This window comes from Apteryx rowi, unplaced genomic scaffold (assembly GCF_003343035.1).
Source record: "Apteryx rowi isolate R43461 unplaced genomic scaffold, aptRow1 scaffold_66, whole genome shotgun sequence".
NCBI classification, from domain to species: Eukaryota; Metazoa; Chordata; class Aves; order Apterygiformes; family Apterygidae; genus Apteryx; species Apteryx rowi.
In genome coordinates this window covers 801,579-827,516 of record NW_020450938.1, presented here as the reverse complement: position 1 = coordinate 827,516, position 25,938 = coordinate 801,579, and positions in this window count along the sequence as shown.

Below are 25,938 nucleotides of genomic sequence, written 5' to 3'. Positions count from 1 at the left end.
AAAAAAAAAAGGCTGATAACTGAGGTCAGCCAAGTGCAATTGAGAAAGAAGCCACAGTGGCTCTGGTTTTACAACTGGAATAAAGCACCGAGGAATTCTCAAATCTTCAGGCTTCCAACTTCAAACTTTCCATCTTTCTAAAAGCTGCTTTCACAAAACAGAAGTTAGACTCAGCATAAGGACAGCAGAAAGTGATACAATGAAATGTGATATGCCATGATCTTATACTTAAGACCTAATTGCTCAGCTTGCATTAAATTCTGTGGCTCTCAAACACAACATAAGGAATGGATAGCATCTAGATTAAATACCTCCAAAGGAAACCAGATGCCATAGGCAATATTGCTGGTAATCCTTTCTTCTGCTAAAACAACTCCTACTGCATACCCTGCTCTCCTAGGATGTGCTGTCCTTAAGACAGGAATTTTACAACATAGATCAAAGTTTTATTTTATATCTGACATTATTCCAACTATCTATCTTGCCAAATTCCAAGTGTGAATAAATACAGTCCCCAGCTTCACCCTCACAGTTTCTGCTGGAGAAGATATTCATCACTTCTTCTTCTATGCTGCTTTCCATGAGGAAATGCATATGTAAAGCAGTGCAAAGCATACCAGAGGTGATAAGTTTATTTTACAGCATAGATCTATTCCAAGCAGAAAAGAGATCATTCTGGCCTTAAACTATTTTATAGTATAAACATATAAACTCTTCTATGTTTTATATAAATATGTCATCTAAATATATAACCAAACGTTCAATTAAAAACAATGGAAAGATTCCCGTTAACTTTAATAGGCACAAGATCAGGCTTAAATACTGGCTGGGTAGCCAATAAAGTGCTGTGTGTGCTTTACACTCACAGGCAGATATTTGGATTTATGCTTTCTACTGAACTGTTAATGTTATCTGAGATTTCCTTCACAACTGACTTATACTGATAAAAAGCTGTCTACTGGACATAAGAGAAGTCTTCTATTCTCTTTCTGCACACTATTTTAAGCCTAAGTGGATTTTGTATGGATTACAGAAATACAGATAATACCTGATTTTAAAAATTCAGACAATACAGAGTGCCCATGATTAAGGACAGAGCCACAATCACATCACTAGTTACCTCAGCTGAGAAGGGTTGTGACAGTGAAGATTAGAAATCCAGCGGCTGCCACCTAACTAGGGTGAGGATAAACTTTTAGAAGATTTTTTGGAAAGAGACGTTCTGTCCATGTCACAACAGTGAAATACTCCCCAAAGGAGTATTTCAGCATTTGGGTTCATTCAGTTTAAAAAAAATAAAACATACTCCACAGTCCAAAATCTGACAGATTTTTACTACTCTGTACTAGCAAGCAACTGAGAGAAATGGGAGACTGGGAAGCAATGTGAAATTTATTGTAACTCCCCAATGTTGCACAGTAGTATCTTCATCACCCGCTCTGCCAGCATTCAAGTCCCCTATCCTTCCCTGCCACCGTCGTCATTATGAACATGTGAAGAAGGTTGTCTGGAAATGGAAAAGGTTAAAGCTGGAGGGCAGGCAGGTGACAGTAGCCAAGGATGTGTGCTTTTGGGGGAAGCTTGGGAATATAAGCAACTTTTGGTTGCTTATAAGTCTTCAAGCACTGCAATGCTAATTGCTTGATTCCTGAACGTGCTGCAGGCTAACTCCCTATTCACCTACAGCTGTTAATTCACTAGCAACATTATTCTACAAATTTAAACCACTAAGAGCCATGCTGCATATGATGCTCAAGAGCCAGGAACAATTCTCATCACTGATGTACTTACAGCCAGGTGCCAGAGACCTGCCCCCAGCTAGATGCTAACTGGGCATGAATTTCTGGGATTCTTTTTTGCTAGTACACACACAATCTCCTACCCTGAGCTTCATCCCAGGGAGGAAATAATTGGCATACCCTTGCCAGTGGTGGCCGATGTTCAAAAACAGCCAAGAAAGATGTTTTGAAGAGAGCTGTCTTCAGTCATGATAACTGCTCCTACAGCCACTACTCAAAGAACTGTATAAAGCATAACAAAAGGTTCTCCAGAAGTTTCCGAGGCTAGACAATGCAATAAATGGAAATTCCACAGAGATAATAGATGATCTCTCAGCCAGGGAATTTCAAAGCTGCAGTACTCAGATTCCCTTCCCTTTCTGTTTAGCTGCATAGAAGAAACCTTTTTCTGTTGAATTTCAAGATCAGGGTATGAAAAATGTTCAGAACCACTGGTAACATTGGTTCACAGAGCTACTCACATTTCAAAGAAAGGGAGAAAGTGATTCAGCAAACTCTTAGGGCCAGCCTTGATGAGTCTCTTCTGCAGATCTCAGGGGTGGTTGAAGTGATGAGCTATTCCTTTTTGTCTTCAAACATTTCTGGTGCAACTCTTAGCCTAAGGGGAAAAAAGAAGTTTTCACTTATTTTACAGTAGGGATTTAGAGGTGTTCTTGAAGTGATGAAACTGCCAATTTTAGAAAGAAGTGCCCTAAATCTGGCAGGAGTGGTGCAAATTTCTCTGCATGCAGCACGGCCCTAACGCCTCCCTCATGACCCATACAACCCCCCTCTGAACTCAATCCTGACGTGTTCCTGAGGAGATGGCCAACCACGATGAATTATGTGCGTCTGCGAGGGACTAGATTGACATGACCACCAAAGGAATGTTTCCTTTCCTAAAAGAACTGTCTTTCACAACAGATTTTCTGTTGCTTTTCCAGTTGTTTTTCAAGCATTATTGTTATCATTAGCATTTAATGAATGTTCTGCATGTTCAAGTATGCACCATATATATTAGTTTCTGGCTGAGGCTATCTTTAATTCTTTGAATTTCCTGTTACATTTCATGTGTTCATTATAAAAAGGCAGATGCAGCTTTCTTTTGTCTAGTGTACACAGGAAAATCCTAAAGTTATTTCCCCAGAGCAAAGGATTCTTCATTCATGGAATAAAACACAGGTAGAAAAGTGTAACTTTTTGTTCAGTCTACCTCAAACATTGTCACATTAAGTCACAGAAACTATATTATCCTTATATTAAGATAGAAGCCATAACCATGACCATGCAAAAAACAAGTCATGAGCCCTCCTGTTCCACTCTGTTCCATCCCTGCACATATATACACAAATTTAGGTGTCTAAGTATTTTAAAATATTTCAAACAAATATTTAAACAAAAGTTTTCACTGTTTCTTTATACAAAATAAAGTGCCACATAGATCTTTCTCTTTGGTGTATTCTTCCTACTTTGAAATTAAGCAGCTCTACATTATTTGTTTTTCTTTTGTTTTAAATATATGTAAGTTTTCAGAAATGCACAAAAGTGGACTGTGCAGTTAAGGTGTTTGTGCATGTGTGTGAATGTGATATGTCATCAGTATGAMAAGGATAAGGCTTATAAGTATCATGGCAAAGATGGCATCTACCAGTGAATTAGCAGGGCATTGAAGCTGCTTTGATTAAAGTAATCCAGAGGAAGAGTTCCTAGATCCTGGTTGTAACTGTGGATGTCAACAAAGGGAAGGAACTGGAATCCAGTGACCTTGACTAACTATTGCTACACAACAACGGAAAAGAAACTATGAGAGTCATTCTCTGAAGCCACCAGCTTAGCACTAAAAATAATTAATTCCCCCAAAGTATTTTTCCACAAAGAAATCACAAATCTCAAAGAGGAAGGGAAACGCACAAGTAAGAAAAGGAGGTGTCAGCAGAGCACCCTTTCCAAAGCTGCATTCCACTGGAGAAGAATTTTGAAAACTTAAAAGAGGTTTAGATAGAAAAAGAATAAAAGAGATTCTGGAGTGAATAATAGAAGCTTGGATTTTCATTCACTTAAAATTATTCATTACACTAACACACACACCCCGCCTACAATGCAGTCTGTCATGCTCAGCATATGCCTGTTAGTATTATGTTTTCATGAACTCCTTCGGTGTTCTAGGTGCCATATAGACAAATAACAGAAATATATCCTTTCACTTTCCTCTTTTGTAGCTTTTTCCCCTACTCAACCAGAGAAGTGACTAGCACAAGGTCATAAATAGAAAGTGATTGAGTATGAATGCTTCACGGAAAGCTGATTGGAAAGGGACGTTTTCCTTCTAACAATATTCATACCTCTGCGTAATTTGGAACAACACTTTTTTTTTGGCACACCACATTAGACATTTTGTTTTTTATTATATTTTTTCACTGAAACTAGAAACAGCTGCTGTCTGATGTTGGCTGGTATATGTGGTAGTAGCGTGGGCGGAGGAAGAGATTTCTTTTTCCTCACAAGAAAGACGCAACTATGGAAAATATGAGGTTACAGAAAAGTGTTAGCAGGTGATATAAAACATTTCTATGGTTTACATAGGTTAGAGAGTGTAGATACAAACTCCCTCTGAACTATTCCAATTATAGCATCTTTAAAGTACAAGGGTTTGATAACCRCAACAGCAATTAGCAGAGCAAAAGAGTCTATTTTCTTTGAAATTATAATCCCCAGGAGAGGATGTTTGTGAAACATTTTTTGGGCTACAACAACCAACACTTGCTCCTCTGACATATTCTAAAGCAATTATGTGGAATAGGAGAATAAAAGCAACAAAGGTCTAGCTGTCCATCACTCTCTTGTAATTATACCTCTTGCTTTTTCATCTCTCTTCTCAAAGCATAAATATTTTTGGAAGTGCCACTTGGTTATTTTAAAATATTTTTGACCACTGCACCACAGCACAAGCTTTTCCTGCTTTAGTTAATCCTATATAATATTCCTTTAGAAGCTCCTTGAAAATAATAACTAGAAGGAAGTTTACTAACTTCCTTCTAAGAGGAAGAAGGCCTTGTGCCTTCCAAACACTCAAATACTGAAGAAATGGCTTCTCCCATCGGACACTGATATGGCTATGCATGCACAGAAGAGACAGAAAAATACAGACAACATTAAATCTCATAGAAGCTGGAGAAAGGGAACATGCTGGCATCTGTTAGGAGCAGAGTATACAACAAATATTATTCCCTTTGTAAATGAAAATTGCTTCAAAAATTATTTCTTCATTTTAAAGTAACACTTAGGTAGATGCATTTCTTTCTTTACTGCACCAATGTAAATTCAGCTGCATAGATGGAGGTCTCACCACACCTAAGAACAGGTAAGAACCAACATGGAAATAATCCTTTCACTTATGTGGCACTGCCCCACACAGGTTACGTTCATGCGGCATCTGCCAGGCTGGCTGCATTCCTGCATTTTCTGAAGATTTAGGGATAAATTTAGGGTGGCATTTACATGTCTTACTCCTGCTTAAGCATCAGAAATCCCACTGAAATAAATGATCTATTGATTTCAATGGGAGCAAGGAGATCCAAGCAGGAGTTAGGCAAATAATACAAATGTTTTTTTCAGATCTGGCCTTACTATATATTACAGTAGGAAAGGGGTGGGAGATAGATGAAAGCAATAGTAAAGGCAGAGACAAAAGTAAGTAATGGAGTGAATTTCAAGGTAGAAGACTGGAAGAAGCAGGGAGACACAGCAGTGCTCCTCCAGTATCAAGCAGCATGTAGGTCTGTGACTCTTTGCCCTGAAGGAGGCTAATTTGACTTACAGTCTAACAGAATATGAGTTTATAGGGTGGAGGGAAAAACACATGGAAAATATTCCAAGATATGAATATATACAGGACTGGGAGCTGATTTTCAACCAGAAGGCATTAATGGAGTAACAACATTTTCATTTGCCTACAGTAATGATCATTATGATATGGACAGAGTGAAGACAAAAATGGAGTTATATTTCTTTCCTTTAGAAACCAAAACTGTATCAAAAAGAACTCATAAAACTTGTCAGAGACATAACAGTAAATAGTAGTCGAGACTTTCAGGCTGCAGGGATGGGATCTTGGCCTGCTGAAAACTGTGGTAGAATTTCTCAAGATTTCAGTGAAATCAGGACTTTACAACAGGAGCCTAAAGCCAAACTCTTATGAACATGGGCACATCCCAGGTTCTCAGCACTTTTGAATATCAGCTCAGTTAACACCAGTTCCTATGTCCATATAATCAAGTACACAGCCCTAGAGATTCAGGCTGAGACTTCACAGTATTTTTGTACTTTTTCAGTAAGAATTTAGTAATTAAGCTCTCTATTTTTCTTTGAAAACTTCCATCCCATTAAAGAGGAAAATAAACTGGCCACATGAATAGCCACCCCACCAGCATGCTGTCACAGCTCCTTGGCAATGCCCTTTAGGCCCAGTCCTATGACTGCCAGCACCATCTTATCCCGAGGGCTGACGGGGTGGCTACGGAGGGCCAGGATGCTTGCACTCACCAGAGCACTGGAAAGTGGCATTGCTCAGCAACCATATTGCTAACATGTCCTTCAGCAGCTACAGGGCAGCTCAAGGACCAGTGTCTCTGGGCACAACTCTGCTCTCCCTCCACTAGCAGACATCAGCCTGGCCAGTTATGTTGATTTGGCCTTGCTCACAGCTAGTTTGCAAAAATCCACATGAAAGTAACGGGTTGAAATAAGCGGAGCAGAACTGCTCTGTGTTAGTGTTGCAATGTCAGCATGCTGTGGGGAGGGAAATCAGAAATCCATATGCTTTTTTCACTATTTTGCAACCGTTTGCTCCATTGCACCCCCAGTCAGCTGTAAGGGAACACACAGTAAAGGTCTGTAAAGCCATGGCACAGACAGGCAAACGGAGAACAACTGCTCAGTGTTTCTTCCAGTTTCTTGTACTGTTAAGAGATAGGTTCAAAAAATAAAAGAAAATGTTTTTTCTCACAGTGTATAATATACTGTGAAAATGTTTTCTGCAGGGTATTACAAAGTTTACATGAATTCAAAGATGACTAAATAAATTAATGAAAGAAAAATCTATAAAGGATCATTGAATACAAAGACTCCATCTCCAGCTGAGGAAGTTCCAAAGCCACAAACTATTGGGGGATAAAAGAACATTTAGGAGAACAGTTGTTACCCTTATTTTTTATATTCTTCATTTTATGTCTGCTTCTGGCTACTCTCAGAGACAGGATATAGGATGGGCCTTTGCTTCCAGAACATCCTTCTTTATGTTCTTATGTCATTTAGCATAGACACAGAACCGAGAAAGGTCTTTATAGACCAACGTACGACTGGGCCCTGGAACATCTGTCCTAACCATATCTGAGACCTTAAATTTGGAAATATCTCTTAAGAAGGGGGGGATGTTAGAGACGAGAGACCTGGTGGGTACTGTACTTATTTATTTATTTTCCTTTGGAGGGATGAACTGTCTGTGTTATTCTCTCCTTGCCAGTTCTATATGTGCCTTGGCAGACAGATTTCATTCTTCTCTTGCAAGACAGCCTTGCAGGACACAGTAGACTGCATCCTGTTTGGTGTCATTGCATGCTAATTCGAGCCAAATGTTAGGAGCATAGCAGCACAAGAAATTTTGAAAGCTTCTGTGGAAATGTCAGCCTAGCTTTTCTTGATGTTGCTTGTCTTTTGCAGAGTCCTTGTCTCAGCATTCAAGTGGCCTAGGTCTAACTCCCAGTCTCAGAGCACCTGGTTTCAAAGCATTGCAAGTGGACCAGAACAGTGTCCCTTCAGTATGACTCTTGGATGGTTACAAAACATCACCCACATCGGAGTGTCACTCTCTGATTTGACTATGAGGACCTGTTCTTGTCCTGTGTCGGTGAAGAAAGCAAATTACTATTGCTCTGCCTTGAACAATAGTAAAAGTCTGGCTCCTGCTAGGGCTGGAGTTGTATATCATGGTGCACTATGCATCTTATGACCTGATTAATTGCCCTTAGGGACCTAGCCTACAAGTTCTGCTACAGTCCTTGTCTATGGACATCCCCCAAAGCCTTAAAAATAGATGCTGTTATGGCCCTTGGTGCAGCTGAGTACCACCAGGATCACTCCAGGCATGTAACCTCTGTCTGAAAGAGGGGTCCTGCTTCAGCACTAGGAGATAACAGAAGGAGGCCATGGGACATGCTGTTCTGTGCCAGTGTCCAGGCAGGTGTGCACCACTAGGTGGGCTCTGAAATACTGTTTGTAGCCCAGATTGTCCTTGGAGCAGCAATCTGGAAGACTCCAGAAGCCTGGTCCCCAGCCAGCATCCCTACTCCATTTTGCCAGTCATGGAAAGCTCACGGCAGGCCATTCACTTTGGGCAGAGCTGCATGATGGGATTGTGAGGTCTGTGGGAGGCAAGTAAATGGCATCTCCATGAGCCCTTTAGAAAATGTGGGTAATTGTACAACCTCAGTTCAATAGGTGTATATCTCACAAATATTTGTATATTCATTCTAATTAGTTTTCCCTCAAGGAAATGGAATCTTCCTTTAATCTGTACCCTTTAATTTCTCACGTAAAGCTCCCCTGAAGTGAACATACAGTTGTATGTGAGTGCTAAAGACTAAGTAGAAATTAATTTCAGGTTTTGGCCCATAGTGGTTTTAAGAAGTCACACCTGGCCTGGGACTTTGGGTGCCAAGATTTTAGCCTGGAGCAAATTTCTACAGCCAAGTTTGAAACCCCTGAAAATGAGAAGAGAGGGGGAATGTTATAATGGAAAGGTTGGCGCAACTTCAACTACTGTATAGCAGCCCAAGAAGTCGATGAGGCCGAGAGTTAGGAGCAAATCTGCCAACTTTCACTCTGTTCAAATAAGGTAAGTCTTGACTGTTTAAGCGCTTGACTGTTTAAAAAAAAATAAAATAAAGTTGCCTTCACCTCTTCAGATAGCTACYAGTTATAAAAACAGTCAAAAACTGTACAAATCAACTTTCAATCAAGGTCTGCTTTGTCTTCTTTGTGCCACGTGATTTAGATGCTAGGTAAAATGGGATGTGGGAAACTACCCTTAAAAATGGTATTTGACTATTTCTGGCCTGAAATTCAGGCTCTACCTATCCAGTAAAAGGCAGTATAGTCTGGGCCATTCCCCAACAATAGAGTGGCGGCAGTCTAAATATAACCACACTCACAGTCCCAGAACTGGCATCTAACACCAGGGGCTTACAATAACACTGGAGCTGCTGCTGCTCCAGCAACAGCCGAAGCAAGGGGAGGGAGAGCTCTGTTTGTTTTTCAGCCGGGACCTCATTCTTCACTCAGCTGTTTGCTATTAGGACTGGAGCAGTAGCAGTGAGAAATTCATTGCTGCTTGGTCTCTGAATCTTGACACAGTAACAGCATGGATCCAACTAGCCAAATCCACAAAGGATCAAGGGAAGGGGAAAAAGAGAGAAACAAATGTTTTAGTGGTTGCCGTCTCATTTATATAGCACCTTTCATCCCCAAGGAACCTATTTACCAAGGGTCAGACTCTGCCCTTTCCTACAGAGGTGTGTATTAGTGAGTGCTGGAAGTTGTTTAAGGAATTTCCTCTCACCCTGTTCCCCACACCCCGCCAGTGTGACCTGTGTGATTGGGAAGAATTCCCATCGGCATGAGGGCTGCAGTGTCCCTCCAGCTGTCACCTGCACCACACCTTGTGCCGGCTTCCCTCCAATAAGTCTTGCTCGGAGGAGAAATGAAGGACAAAGTGCAGTGAAGCAGTGGGATTGCAAGAATGTTCCTTGGGTGGAGTTGCAGCTCTGTACTCCCTAGAGGGGCATAAAAATCAAGCACTAACTCAGTTAAATGCATCTTGATGTTCTGACAGCTATTGGACCCAGTTCTGCTGGCACTGACACGAGTGTAAATCGGGGTGAATTATACTGCTGATATATTTTGCTATCTCATTTTAGAGCAGGGAAAAAAAAAGGAGGATTGAACTAATTTTACCAGCACATCTCCATTTACATAAGTGGAGTCATCATRCCCCAGTGTCAGGGGATGAGGACTCAGCTCCACAGGAGGTTAATGCAGAACACAGACTACATATGGGTGACACAGGCTTGGTGAAAAGCAGAGACTCCTCTCTGAGACTACTAACCCAGAGCATTTGCTACTTGGGGAAGTGAAAATTGCTATCTGGGACCCTGCTTTTGTGCAGTAGGTATGTGCTACCCAAGCGAACTGCAGCATTTCAGAACAGGCTTCCCGGCTGCTGCAGAGAGCAGAGCTTTCAGCTTCTCACAGAGCAGAGCTCTGGAGGAGGAGCCTTGGCTTGGGGTCCCTGGGTACAAAGGGTGATTTCTGCTAGTCCTGCTTTAAAACACTGCAGCTGAATGACGGCTGCTGGATGCAGACAGCATGGGTGAGAGTTTGTGCTTAGAAGCCGGTCGCGGCAGCAGAGCTCATTTGCTTTCATTCTTCTGCTGCCTATTTACATTTGAAAATAAAAATGGTATTTAAGAACACAGGCACTTTTCCGCTAGTATAGCTGCTTCCCCTTCTGGGGACTCCGTTCTGTCTGGCTTGTGAGCTCAGTGATAAGATTCCCAGGACTGGGAATTTTGTTTTGCACTTCTTTGCCTCCTCGTCCTGTTTACATAATGATCTCATATGCAAAACAAATTGCCCCCTGACCTCAGCATAACAAATTGAATGTGAGACTTGACACACGGGCTCCAAGACTGTCTGCCCACTTTCTGCTGTTGCCCAAGAAGAAAGGGGTCTGTTTTGTGCTCTCTGCAGCTTACAAACTGCTTTACACTTGGGGCTATTGCCAGCGGTCACCTGTGAGCATATCCCTCCCAGTCATGCTATCTGATTACAGAGAGTGAGTCAAATATGTCCCCATAGGCTGACAAACTAGACATGAAGGAATGCTTGAGTACCTTTGAAAAAAATCAGGCAGCAAATGACTGGCATTCACCAGGCATTCACCAGGGAGCAATGTGCATACATAACCAAGGCTGACCATAAAGGGCACACACATAATGTAAGCAGTATGAACAGCAATATCCTGATTTTCAACACATTTGGGGAGAGACCTGTGTGCTCTGTCCCACCATTTTAGATCAGGTCTTGTGCTTAAACTGAAACCTGAACTCCCTGCTAAGCCATACTTTGCACAGGTTTGCATTCTAGCCCAGATCTGGAGAGATCTAGCTGGCTTACCAGCTGGGGACTAGTTTCACCTTAAGCCTTGCCCTCAGGGGTGGGAGGGACAGTGCCAGATCACTGAGGGATCAGTCAGCACGAATCTGGGCACAGACCTGTTCTCCATAGGGGCTGATRCAGTCCCAATGCACAGAGACTTCAGTGACATGAAAGAGGCGGCAAGAARAGAAATATTTGCATCTGCTGAAGCATTAGTCACAAGAGCTGCTCCTCTTCATTTCTCTCTCCTTGCACAGCATGTGTACTTCCCCATCTTTGTAAGCATCTGTTAAACATGTAGTTTTTTAGAGCTGGATAGTCTTAGTGACCTACCCAGTATACACAAGATAACTAGCACATCCTACTGAACTGTGTGTTGACCAATTTTTTTATTTTTTATCTGTGGGATTTTTTGTATGTGTTTTGATGACTTCTGTAGACCATTTGTCAGGGGTCCATGAAAAGTAATTAAGAAATGCATGTCTGTTCACAGGCTTACACTACATTGCATTAGCAGATGGGGCCTCTACCTACACCAGAAAACTTTAGGAGCCCATCTGCTGAAGAACCAAGAACCACTGCTAAACAGTGCTGCATTCCCAACCTACAGATGGGCAAATCTTGAGCTGTGCCTGGGCTCTGTAGCTACTCAGTTCAACAGACTAGGGTCAGCCTGGTTCATGACACCCTATATTCCCTAAAAACAGAGAGTCAACCTGGCCAGTGAAAAAGGGGAAGAAAATAGAGCTCACAGCCTGTGTCACACTCTATATAGAGAACTACTACATAAATATAATGAATAAGAGCCATAGTTAGTTAGTTATTCCATCAGTATCAGAAAAGGTTACATTTGAGCCTCTGTGATAAGCCCAGTGTGCATCTGTCAGGTATCTGGAGTTCAGATCATCTGTCACTTTAATACTAGCACTTGTCCTGTGTCCGCACTGCTGTGGCTTTTCAGCATGAAAGCATGACACCTCCCAACAATGGAAGATGATCAACTGACCCAGAGCTGCTTCTTGCAAAGTTACTCGCCTCTACTTTTCCCTAGACTCCTGAATTGCTCAGTACTGAATTAGTCTTTCAATAGACCTTTATTCCAACAGTTAAAGTATCCATTTCACCCTTGAGAAATAACTGGGGATTACTGAGCTAAGGCACATCTGGTATGAACCTCATTAATCATGAAGCAATATGGTATATGCCCAGCATAATTTTGGCACTGCAAAAGAAGGAAATAAGAATGTTCCTTCAGAAGCTGTGAACACCTGGTATTCTACACAGGTTACATAGAAAACATAGTCCACCTTAGCAGTCCGCATAAAGGTATAGCATTGTAGCAGCCATCTTGACTCATTTTAAAGGAAAAAAAGAAGAAAAAAGAAAAGATTTATCCACCTGCTGGCTGATGTGTCTTCACTGCTTTTCAGTTGGTTCTGCATGGTACTTACCAGTCCAGTGTCTTCCATTAAGGCTCTGCTTGTATTACAAATGACTGACTCCATGAAATCAGCTGCAGGCACTATGGAAGGACTACTTTCGAATATAAAAAGACTTCTTGGGAGCTTTGAGGATACATCATTGAATTTTCTTTCAGCTGTTTCCTGTGATTAGCACAGTCATACAACCTTATCTTAACACTCTACCTCTCGCTTGCACACCCCATGATGAAAATCAAATCTTGAAGACAATCATCTACCCACTGCTCATTTGGAGTGGTACAATAGCTTCCACTTTGTTGAAATATGAAAGCCAGAGAAAGAAAGGAAATGCCTTGTAAACATTTGAAACTATCACTGCCTTCACCAGAGACAGAGTGAAGTCCATGTTTTTAAAAAAACTACCTGAATCTTTGAATTCCTTTAAAAACATTAACTAATTCCCCCCCCCCCCCAGGTATTTGTTTATTTTGGTAATCATGCCTAATTTATATCTCTGAAAATGGAGCCAGAGATATTTGCCCAGAGTCACATCCAAGTCAGACTCCTCCTAGAGAGGATGGAGAGAAAAGGGCCATAAATCTTATTTTAGGTGTCTATATGAGATTGAGATAAGTCGCTCTCTAGAAATACCTGTTTCTCTCCATCATCTGTTGGACAAGGCTAGGGTGATTAGCTCAGAGGTAAATGTCTATATTTGATCAGCTGAATACCATCACAAGCAACTGTCAAAACTACCAGCTGACCCCTGATCTCAACCCTTTGCAAGTTATGCATCCCTTTAGATCACACTGTCTCTCAGCCTATTTTCTACTTTCATTCCCTACTTGACTTTGAAGTTGAAGAACCCTAAATCATGGTGACGGTAACTTTCTTAAATGTTTTTGAGGCAGACAACCATCAGGAGTCAGTTGTGCTATCCAATTGTATCTTACAAGCTGAAAGTGCCATTTAAACTAATAGTACTGTGTGTGAGTAAAGACAGCACAGTGTGATTTAAAGTTCAGGTTAAAAAGCGTGCTGAAGTCTTGAACTGCAGACATGCACTCATATGAAATGGTCCCTTAACTCCTTGCTCTTGATGAGATATGTCAAGCATGAAGATATCATTTTACCTAAGTAAAGCTGTCAAACAAAAATCCAGTCACATGTAACTTAACTTTAAAGAACATATTGCCTACTATTTTGATGAAGTTACTTACGGTGTTGCTCCACAAGTTTATACGTTCTTAGCACACAATTTCTGTTCAATATCTGAGGAGATGATGCATTGATGCTAGTTTTGCAATGCAATTTATTTGCCCAGTGGCAGGCAGTGACCATTTAGAAGTAGCTGAAACAGGATTATTTTCTGTAAGGCAGAAATATGCTTTAGGAATCAGGCAGTAGTGTTCTAGCTCAGCTGCCTGAAGTAGGGGTCTCATCTGTGTAATGTCTGATTACCTCTTTTCAAAGACAGGAGAACACAATACAAACAATACTAGTTATATCACTTAAAAGAAGACTATTAATGCACTGGTTTCTTCCTAAAGGGAAATCAAGCTGCAATCCCTCCAAAATGTGCTATTATTATTTTTGGGGCGTGGCATTAGATCAAATAATATCTGAAATTTATGGCCCCTGGGGAAGTAAAAAGCAAACCTAATAAGTTAGTACAGCCTATATTTTGGGTTATGTTAATGAGCTTCAATAACAAACAGAAACAACTCCAGAGCAGCCCTGTCTGCATCTATCTGAGATTCTCTTGCAAATGTTCCTTATCTCATGCTGAGATGCTTCAGATAAAGCTGGCACCTATCCCCTGGCCAGAGTTAGGCTGCGTCAGCAGTGTCTTGGCTCCGACAACAAACCAGCTCATATAGCCATGTCTTAGCATCAGAAAATTTGCACAGCTCCAGGTACCAGCCTGCTCTCTCTGAGCCTGGCAGGTACCAGGAAGCAGAGGGCAACTTCATTGCTCTTGAGGGAGAGCAACTACATGCTGTTCTTGCTCTAACAAACAGGCAATGTTATGAGCACTTAGCCTTTCACTCTGAATCAAGGCACTTTTCCTGCATTTCACAAATGTTGGTGTTTTATTTCAAGCCTTTCAGACAGAGATAGTATGAGTTTCCCACAAAGCTTCTTGCCCTTATGACTGCAGAGAAAAACTGAAGAATTTGACCCAGCTGAAACTTAAATTCCAAAAACCAAAAGGGCAATAAAGCAAACCCACATGAGTCTTTTTGAAGCTTAAGGATTTTAGGACAGTCACATGAGTTTTTCACAACTTTCTGATCTTAACCCAGGGAAACTCAGAACATTCGCATTGTTGCGATTGGAGATCAAAAAGCTACAGTCTACAGCAGAGCAACACATGCACAGACTCAGTACAGTCCTACTCCTTACTGCCCCAGGGCTCCCACAGTGGCACACCGACCACACACCACCCTGACAGTACTTACCAGTGGATTATCACAAGAAACAGCCCAACAGCAAGGCTCCCCTCCACATTCAGCTGCTAAACCAAAGAAGCGGAAATGAAGTCCTTCCTACTCTCACCTTCCCCTGAAGGAAACTGCTGCAATCCCCACAGGGCTGGGAACAAGGCTAGGGGAACCAGTGTGCTCTCCCCAGTCCAKGTGAACTTTCCAGTAACAGGTATGAAAAGGCCTGACTAGTGCAATGTGTTTGTTCACAGTATTATTAAGCCGAGAGGCCTTATGAAGTCTCTAATCAGTACCTGGTGCTTTAGTGAGACCAGAATTGATAGGAAACAGTCTTATTTATAGTATGGTAAGTCAGCTGTACTTTTCTTTCTGCAGCAAAGCTGCTGTTAGCTTTACCATAGCAATAGACAAACTTAATTTTCTTGTCTTTCTTCCTCCAGGGCACTGTCTGCTAGACAGCACATCTGAGAGGGTCCATAAGCAGAGCTGCTATGTGAGGAATCCTGAGCAAAATTAAAAAAGGGGCTATGGAAAGTGCTTTTTTCCAGGGCAATGCTACCTAGTTCCCATTGCTAGAAAGACCACCTCCTTTGCCTGAAACCAACTGATTAATCAGGAGCCAGGCTCACAGGCTGCATTAACGTGGATCACTTCATGCTGTTAGGCCACAAAATAAACTCCCCCAAATCACCACTAAATATGGGTTGCTTTTTATAGTGTTCTGTATGTTTGCAGCTGAGAGTAGAAGAGGGATCACAGCTGCAGAGCCAAAACATGTCCCAGCCCATGGAAGCAGGGGGCATTACCATAACGCTGCTCTGTGTAGCAACGTTGCAGTACCCTCACCGATCTGCAGGGTGATCAGGCCACTATGGAGGGAGCTGATGCTTATGGTAAAACATTTGGTCTGTAGCTGGAACAAGGATTAATAGAAAAGCCAGTCAAGCTCTCTTCACTGTGTCCCTTGCTCCTCTGCTTGGATCCTGGGGTGCCACAAGGCTTTTCTCTCATGTTCAGGACCCACACAGAAGCTGTGAACCCAGCCCCCTCAGTTGTGTGCTTGGAGGGGGAAGTACTTTGCCATTCCTTTTAGTCCTGGGGGAAGGATCTTTCATATCTGATGGCTTCATTTCAGTCTGCCCACATATAATCCCCCCTGTCTCACTCATCCAAGTAAATCTTATGCCCTGCTCCACTGTGAAAATTAGGGGGAAGTCCTAGGGCCCCTGGTCAGTCACCAGGAGAAAAGAATCAGGAATTACAGCACATCTAATACAGTCCTGTAAATATCCACACTGCAGTATTTCCCACAGAATGTCTCTTTGTACATCTCCAGCTGCACCGAGAAGGTGTTTAAGTTGCTCAGACTTCACCCAGATCCTTCCAGCAGTTAAACATGATGCCGCTCCATCACAAACAAAACCTCCCTCAATCATCTTTATCTCTGTTAAAGCACCCGCGAACCACTGCCAAACTGTTCTCCAGTGCCATCTAGTGAGACAGACACATTTTAACAGAGTTTCCCTGCTAAGCATAGAAGCATCAATTGCTCTGACCACATTTTTCAGTTTTTCACTAAGGCTTCTCCTTCCTTTTCATATAAGCTCCCCCTCAAGTCCTTTTGGTGCTCAGAGTCCAGCCAGACCAGCTGCTTTATAACATGAAGCCAAAGTCTTGACTCCAGAACTTTTTCCCTCTAGACCAAGAGTAACACTGCTGAAAATTAATCCCAGCTTCACAGTCTACAACAAGTTAGATGAATGTAGATGATACCTCCTGTCCTTCAACAAAAACTGGAAATGCAGAGTTAGGGTATATGTGAATGCAGCCTTCCATGCTTGGGATGGTACCTGAATAGGAAGGAGACACACACTGAGTGGCTGAGGAAAACAACCAGCCAGACAAGGATCAGGCAGGGAGGTGTAGAGGGCAAGATACCAGTTGGGGAAGGGAAATCTAAAACTGCATAGAGAATGGACCTGAGGTGCAAGGGATGAGGCAGTGTGGGAGGAGAAGATCTAGAGACACAGATAAGCAACGTCAGAGTTAGGAGTGTTAGGAGCGTCTGCTCAGGGAGACAGGATGAAGAAGGAGCTCCCAATGAAATGAGCAGAAGAGCATGATGAAGGTGAGTAAGACTGGAAACAGTACAGACAGACAATATGGTGGAGCAAAGGGAGCCAAAAGCAGTTGAGATGAATAAATCCATTGTGGCTCATCTGGGAAGCTGCTAAAGAAAATGGGAATGGCCAGGCCTGAGGCAGGGCTGAGAAACTGGGAACAAGCTAGGAATGAGCTAGGATGTTTGGGGGGGGGGGTGAGGATTTTATGGGGAAGGAGCCTGGCCGGTGGTGAGAGCCTTGAGTAGAGTGGTGGGTGTTAGGACTGGCTAAATGAGGGTTTGAGGGTAGAAAAGGGAACCAGATGCAAAGAGGACACAGGGAGAGACTGTGAACCATGGGGGAAAGCTCTGCGCCAGCCCCACTGCAGTCCTATTCAGAGCCTGGCAGAGAACGTAGGATCTGGGAGTCTAACCTACCCCCTAACCCTACTACCAGCACATGTCTATGAAACCTATCTGTTAGTATACACATCAGTTCTCTCTAGCTCTGGTTCATGTAGAGTGGTAACCTGCTACTGCTATGAGTCCTTTTCTTGATGAAAAGGTCAAAGGTCAGTGCCTAATGACAACTATGCACATGTGGTATTGTAGTTTTTCAGTTTGGTTATTTAAATACCTAAAAAATTGAATCTATACATGCAATGTACATGCATGAACAAACCTTACATCACATTATTAATATTTAAATTAATCTTACATTACAGTGTTAAAATTCCAACTTTTAGCACTCCAAGGTTATTAACTGGTGGATAGGGTTGCCTACATGCCCTAATTCATTACATGCCTTTAAACAGATAGATGTTCCTCTGAGATAGAAGTCAAGATTGGGCAGTAAAAGAGACATGTCTGTAGAGGACCATTCCTCCCATTTTGCAGGCAGAACAGGATGAATGGGGCAGAAGAATGCAGGAAAGGATGAGCTCATGGCTAAGGCAGCTGGACAATGCCACAGAAAGTTGGACTCTAACTCTTCCCTTCCCCAGTGTGCCTACGGGATGTGTCTAGTCTTTCAAGCCAGACTTTTCTCAGGTGGCATTTAATGTGTGTTCTTTGCTTTGGGGGTGYCAGAATAGAGATCTATGTATGCAGTTTGCAGAAAGGTGGAGACATAAAGCCATAAATAATGTCATTAAGAATTCCTGCACTGAATTGCCGCTCAGGGCTATATCATAAAACCAGCCTGGTTGGAGGGCACATATACTCCGGGAAAACCATTCGCTTGCACAGTGCCAGTTGCTGGCTTTCTCATGTGTTACCCACCAACTTCCACATGCACAAGCACAGCTCTGCACTTTCAGATGGTAGATAGCCCTGCAGTCTAATCTGCTGTGTTTTTTCATGAAGTTTTRTAGGGCTGGGTGTCAAAGTACTAGTAAATGTAACTGCATGTAAACTGATCTTTAATAAAACTCGTTATTGTTGGGGAAAAAAAAATCTTTGTCAAATTTCAGAATAGTCTATATTGCACTTTCCATATTGCCTGGATGGAAATGTGAGGTGGTGGCTCCACTGAGGAAGAAGAAGATAGTCTCGTACAGCCCTTAATTATATCTCCAAGCACCTGAAAGAATACACTCTCTGTTTTCAGTTCAGTAATGGTAGGAACTTAGCGTACTTCTGAGTAGCAAAAGGAAAAAAATGTGAAAGGGAGAAAAGCCACAATAAACTCACAGGGTATTTTCCATCTTGCACAGCTGACTTCTCAGCATTTACATTACATAATATACAGCTACTAGAATTACTTTGTCCTATTCCAGAGAAGCTTCCGGAAACCAAATTATTTAGTGGATAGGAATGAATGCTAACCCAATCATTTGAAACACTAGCTAATAATATAGAAGTTTATTCTACCCAAGGGTATGTGTATCCATCATACTTGAGAAACATTCCTGTCTATGATAGGTTCAGCTTGATGGGCATGTTTATAAAGGCTTTCTTCCTAGGATAATTGGGTGGTTTTGGTTTGGGGGGATAGAGACATTTGAAAAGAATTCGAGGACGGCATAAAACACTCCAGAGATCTGGCTACAAGGAGTCAAAGCCTGAGGGAATGAGCAAAACTCAGAAAGGAGAAATGAAGTCATCAGTCTCAAATAGCCAAGAGGCCTTTCTGGGTAGGTTGTGGTTGTCACTAAAAGATCCATGGTTGATGGTAGCTGCCTGCTCCCACTGACACCATATAAGGCTCAGGAACACTACCACTCATTACCACACCTTTGGTAATGTGTGAACTCACCAGGCTTGCCTCTGATTCACCCATGAAACCCTTCCCGTGGAGTCATAGAGACCTGCCTGTGAGCTCCCTGTGACTTGCAAAGTCTTTACAGCTGACGTGGAGGCTAACGGCCTATAGCCATGTGTGAAACACACAGACAGTAATCCTTGCTGTTGCAATATAGAAGCACATGTAACTTCTCAGCTCCAAAACTTAATTCACCACCAGCATATGAATTCAAATGTGACAGCTAGGTTTACTTGACACAGTGAAGATTCACTGCTTCCTTGCAAGTTCTCTCTCCCCCACTGCCTCAGTAAATATCTTGCAGTTCCCAAATATCCCACTGTCCTGCACTGTAAAAATTTATTTCACATGATTTAAAACTGCGGAGAGATGCATTCAGTTACCCTATTTGCCCATTTAATGCCTGCATTTTTTCTCCAAATTTTGCCCTCTAATGCTGAAGTGAGGACTTCTGTTCATAAACTACCAGTAATTTGTTACTACTAGCCAAGAATGAAGATGTTAAGTGTGTTCTTTTTGCCAGAAAGTCAATAATCAGTTTGGACTGGGTCAGCAAGCTGCTTTTTCCTTGCAGCTCCCAAGCTAAGCCCTTTTAGAAATGCATAAATAAATAATAAAAAAAAAAGTCCAGCTATCTAAAGCCTGTTTTTAGAAGTGGAGGGGTGTCAGCTTGCAAGAGCTATCTTTTATGCCATGTCCAGTTCAGATTGACTCTTTGTGACAGCACAGAGTGTTGGAGCATCCCAGCTAGACCGTTCGCCTGAGGAGCTCAGTATATCTATAAAGCATCTGGCCCCCAAAACACCCTCAGCACATCTGAGGCATCTGGTTCAACATGTTTTATACCCTAACTTCTTATAAGAAAGTCATTTCTTGATCTAATCATAAAGCTGAGAGAAGAGAGAGGTGAAGCAGGGAAACACAATAATCAGAACCAAATCACGAGAAACAAAAACATCCTTACAGTGGGAGAGGATAGGGAGGAAGCAGTGAAGGCCATCAGCAGCACAGGAAGAAGTGAAAGGCCTAGCTACCCAGTCTGGAGGAATAACACAGGAAGGAAGCTGCAGGGGGTATTAGATTCCTTTCTCTCCGTGCCTAAGTGGCAGGTCTCATCTCCCTGTGAGGGTCTGGAATAACAATRCTTCCCAGGCATCCGCATGTCAGTAGCTTTGGGCCACTAAAACTAAAACGTGCTTTTTCCTTGGTACCAGTATCAGTGTCCCTCTGCTTTTTGCTGGGAGGTTTGGTCTAAAATTCATGTCTGCAAAATTCAAAATAGACAGTTGTTACCCACACATTTGCTTTCACTCAGGAGAAAATCACAGCAGGAGAAAGGATAGTTTCCTTGCATTTTATTTAAATCTTCCCCCCATTCCTCCTACCTGAAAACCCAGTTTTGCTGGTTTCATCCTTGCAAGGAGATTTCCTTTAGCCCTGACTGTAACTGGAGCAGGTAGCTAATGAAGAACTATTGGCAAAAAGTGTAAACAGCAAAAGAGTGCTTGCCCTGTTTGGGAACAAGTTTAGGGGTTTCATGTTCAAGGTGCCAGCACTCCAAAGTATCTCTGAGGCAATGTCACCTAGTAATCTGCCCAGGTGAGCTCTTTCCTGAGGACTTGCTAGTTTGCCAGGAGGATATGTACACTGGCTGCTGATGCAGCTTCCAAGAGCATCAAAGTTATGTGTGGAGGCCAACGGGATAGCAAGAGAGGGGCAGGCAAAACTTTTATCCACCACAAACTGTCCACAAACAAGGTAAGAAACCATGAAGTGTCAAAACTTACATCTGAGGAATAACTTAATTATCTACTGCCAGAAACAGGCTATAATCCTCAGGGTTGACTAACCACTAATAGGAACAATGATATGAGGTTTTGCAAAGTTTGAAGTTGTTAAAGAGGTCAGATGGTAATTAGTCTCACAGCTTAAACTACACAAGATGGGCCCTATAAATATCCATGAATACTTAACGGCTTCTGTGSTCTCATTTGGGACCACCTCAAAATCTGTCATTTAACATCAAGGAGATGTTTAGAGAGTTTCTTCCAAATACAGACTAATGCTAGACTAACAGCTACTAACACCAGCAAGAACTCAGGTCTAGTTTTCACATGCCAAGCATTTCCCCCAACTTCACAAGCATGTAGATGCAAATACCTCCTCCAAAACAAGCCCATTACAAGTAGAATTGTCAAAGAAGAAACTGGATCTCATGTGCCACTAGTGAAAACATCCTTGGAAAGCTGCAGAGACACGTTCTTGATGGGGATCGTGTGCTACTATAAGGGCAACAACCCCATGGATTCAAAGACTCACAAAAACATTGCTTGCCACTAAGAAAAAAAAGCAGCATCTTTGCAAATGCAGAACACCAATGAGGGCTTGTTTTGCAATGGCATATGTACTGTAGAAGCAGAGGGGGATATAGGTGAGTCTGCTGCAGAAACTTCTTGATAAATCTTGTCTTATTCTGAAGTGTAGATTTTCAAATAAAACAAAAAGGCTGATCACTGAGTGTGGGCCTAGCAAGTTACAGTAGTAATCACAAGGCTTTTTAGGTAAGATCACCGGTCACACACTCAATCAAGAGCCTCAAAGTCTCAGAAAGACAAGGTTAACAGAAGAAACCACTATCAGTGTTAGAATTTCATAGGCTCTACTAAAAAAAAAACAAAAAACACTTACAGATAGACAGTAGTTTTATTAAGTTACGAGTTGTCTCTTAGTATCACATTACTAATTTCTAGGTGATTAATGTTGTCCTAGGAAAACTCTAGTGCGCAAAATGTTCAATCAAAAGACATGAGTTCAGTCATTCCTCTGAGCCTGGCATTATCAGCAGTTTTTTATGCCAAGTGGACATAACCAGGCAGGCGCTCTGACATTCCTACTGCAGCAAGTAATTGTTATTATTCCAGCTTTAGATATGACAATAGCTTTCTTGTCTCCCTACATAAGAAAGAACTATCATTTGCTTTGTTAGGCCTGGAAGGGAGCACTTTGTACCTCAATGGAGAACAATTTAACAGATCTGACTTCAGGACACACACTTCACAGTTCAGTCAGCACAACACTGTGTTCACTGTACTTGATAGTGTGAATTAATCCTGAATGTGGTAAACTTGCTTTAAAGAAAGACTTTTAACCTGTTTAGGCCTCACATGGATTTTTGTTAATAATTATTCTAATTATGAATGGATAATTATTCTAATTATGAATGGCTGTTTTACTAGAGTAAAGCCCAACCCTTCTTAGATATCTAAAAGTAAATGAAGCAACTGAGAAAAGGTAGCAGGTAAGACATTGAGATGGTAAGAGGAGAGCAACAACAGCCTGGAGCGATAATGTCACTTGTTCAAAATCATTTGTTAGGTTTGATATGGTGTTGTTGTATCACTATAGCAGACCCCATTAAAGGACCATTTCAGTGCGCTGGGAATGAATCTTTGACTAGATGGCTCCTATTAGAAAGACCCTTGAAAACTTTCTTGAGATATGCACCAGCAATTGCATTGTCTGTGTCAGCTCTCTGAAATGCAGCAGGATCCCTTTCTATGGTTTTGTGAGATTAACTTCTGACAGGGCTCAGGTAGAAACTTTCAGAGCACATTCCTTCCATCCCTTCTTAGTGTTTTTCAGGTACTGTTTTAGCAATTTGCTAAATAAAAATTGAACATGAGCAGTCTCCAGGGTCTGGCCCCGCACTCCCTACCAAAGCAGAAGTATCCTGGAAACACCAACTGCTACCAGAGCAGCTTACCTGAGGAAAGAGTCAGATAAGGATAAAACAGATTCCATGAAAGTTTCTCCCGTATGCCACAGGTTTTGTGCCAGACTCCCAGCCTCCTTTTAGAGGAATGACAAAGGATGGGTACTTTCTAGCTCTCTGGGGACATCAATAAAAGAAGACAGAGAGGATGTTATAATTTCTCCATTTTCAACATACAGCCTTATTAATCTATCCCTTTCTTTGGGGTACAGCCTATTTCTCTGGTACAAAGTGGAAGCACCAAGCTGGGCTTTCTCTGATCATTTCTAAATCACTGTTGGGACTACTCATCCATCATATCTCCTACAATATGTGACCATCAAAACCAGACTACCTTGTACCTCAAGCAACAGCAGTCTCTAGTATAGCATTCCAGGACCATCCATCCCAGATATAGCTATAGCTATAGCTACATCTGCATCTGCATCTCTCCCTGTATCTATATCTATCTCTACCTATACCTATACCTATCTATATATTTCAGAATATTTTTTCTCACCTAAGGAAACTCTACTTTGAAAACCTATGTTATGTGTGTTGTTAAGTCAAGTGCTGAGAAGCTGGGCAATGTCAGAACAAAGATGTGAGATTTGATCTGTCTCTTACATGGTGCATCTGCATTGTGATGCTTTGACTTCCACACTTATGCAGTGTTTTTCCCCACAGCTCCCCAACCTCATGCTGTGTGCAGGAGGGAAGCGAAGGGGGCAGGGCTCACACTAACTGGGCATCCCACATTTTTTGAGCCAAATACCTTCCCATTTTGTCAGTTAACATAGAAGAATGGAAAATAGTATGATGCTGAATGAAGTCATAGACTGTGTCTGGGCTGAGCGTGTTATCCCCAGAGCAGCAAATTAAATGCAAAAGTATATTTATATGCCTGACCTACATAGAGTAGGAGGCTATTTGAGCTCACTGGCTGGTGGCCTTCGGGGCTTGCTGTGGACCAGGATAGATGGTACAGAATGGCCATACCTGCAGCTTCCTCTGAGAATGAGGAATAATCTAGTGAAACCATGGATATAAAAAACCTGGAGAACGAAACAGGATCTGGCCCTTTAAATACTAAAGTGTTTGAGGAAATCAAACTATAAAATCTTGATCTATGAAAAGTACTGTCATGACACGAATCCATGCAAATATGACTGTCCCTCAGGGTTGGCCCTACAATCAAACAACTCTCCTAGACTATTATCTTGTACTCAAGGGGCAAAATTGTCTGCCTCTGAGGATCCTGGATCTGAGCTTTTTGAAAATTAAAGTCTATGCACTGAGCCATGGTTATTTCAGCAGCATCGTGCATCTTCCTTATATTCCATGTATAACAGGACTTTGAGCTGGTCGAAGCTTAGAGRTATCTAGACCTTCTCCTTTGGTGAGCTCACTAAAAAGACAGAAAGGCATTTAAAGTGAAATCAGCTATTAATTATTTCAATGCATACCAGAATGGCTATCTTTTCCAACAGAAAAAAAATCAAAGCAACCAGACATGAGACCAAAGCATTTAAAACATTATATGTGACTCTCCCCCTTGTCCACTGGCCTTGCAGGTAGATCTTTGCTTCCAACCAACTCAGTGAGTTTTTGCACAGCAGCAAATCCCACCCAGTCCCCTTGAGGTCACTTTGTCTGCTCCTCTTGTGAGTATCGTAGTGTCTCTGCCCACACTGAAGGCTGTGAGACCCATGCTGTACCTCCCCTGCCCCCATACTCTGAAGTCTCTTTTTCCCTTGAAGCATGCTTGGTAACTCCCCAAGAGAAAGAGAGATCATACCCTTTCTCCAGGGTTTTACACATGACCCCATCTCCTCAAGGAACCTAATACGATGTTAACACAAAAGGAAGCAAAACAGTAAGCAAGAGGACTGCCCTCTCCCCTGTCACACTGTATTTTGTAGAGAAATATTTAGAAGCAATTTAAAAAAGAAATGTTCTAATACACTTATCCCTCAACCTAGCAAAGCAAATTGCTCAGCATATGAATTCAACTTTACAGGCAGCAGCTGGGAAAATAATGGCAATGCAGAGACTTTTAAGTATTCTGAGCTGACACTGCTGTCCGTGGAGCAGAGCTGTGATTTTAAAGTTTAAAAGTTAAAAGTTAAAGTTTAAAGTTAAAGGAAACTGCTCTTCTGTCCACAGGAGTGGAGACTCATCTGCCAGTTGGCCCTGGAGCCCAGTGGACCCAGTAGGCCTTCAGAAAGCTCCCCCAAGTAACCTATTGTCTCGTATGCTGGGAAGGTGCAAGAAAGCACATGTCCTCCTGCTATGCAGAGGAACAACCACCTCCCATTTTAAGGATCCTGCCATTGCTACAGAAGCCAGATCTGCTTCTTAAGTGAAGGTTGATTCCTGGCTTGTGAAATTGCATGACATGATTATTATTTCTATACTAGCTATGTATTTAAATATTTTCCTATCGCCATGTTAAAACTAATATTTTGGAGAACTTTCTTCTCCTTTCTCATCCTCTCTGTACCTTATATTTATGTTTCAGTTTTCTCCTCTCAGCATTTTTGTTTGGGAGGAAGGGGCATCAGAAATAGAAATGCAGGTGTCTGGCTAACATGTACCTTCAAAACCCACTTCAAAGCCCTTGGCATGGATCCAGGGTCCCTCCTCACCCTGTCTGCCCCACCTCAGGGTATATGTCACTAGTGGGGTTAAGACAAAACTGCAAATGTGCCAGAGGGACTTCTGAGCTAACAAAATGCGTGAAGAAGAAAAGTAAAGCCAGAACACTTTTCATCCCTATCCATATCTCCCTAGCAAAGCACAAAGTCTAGTGAATGCACAGAGCCACTCCAAGCAGCTCCAAGTCCTTTGCACGCAGTCCTGCACTGTTACATGCTGAAAAACCACTGCAGTGAGTGCCTTTGCAAACGTCATTTGAGAAGGGAACGTCACAAGACAGCCTGCAGTACAGTGTGAGATGTTCAC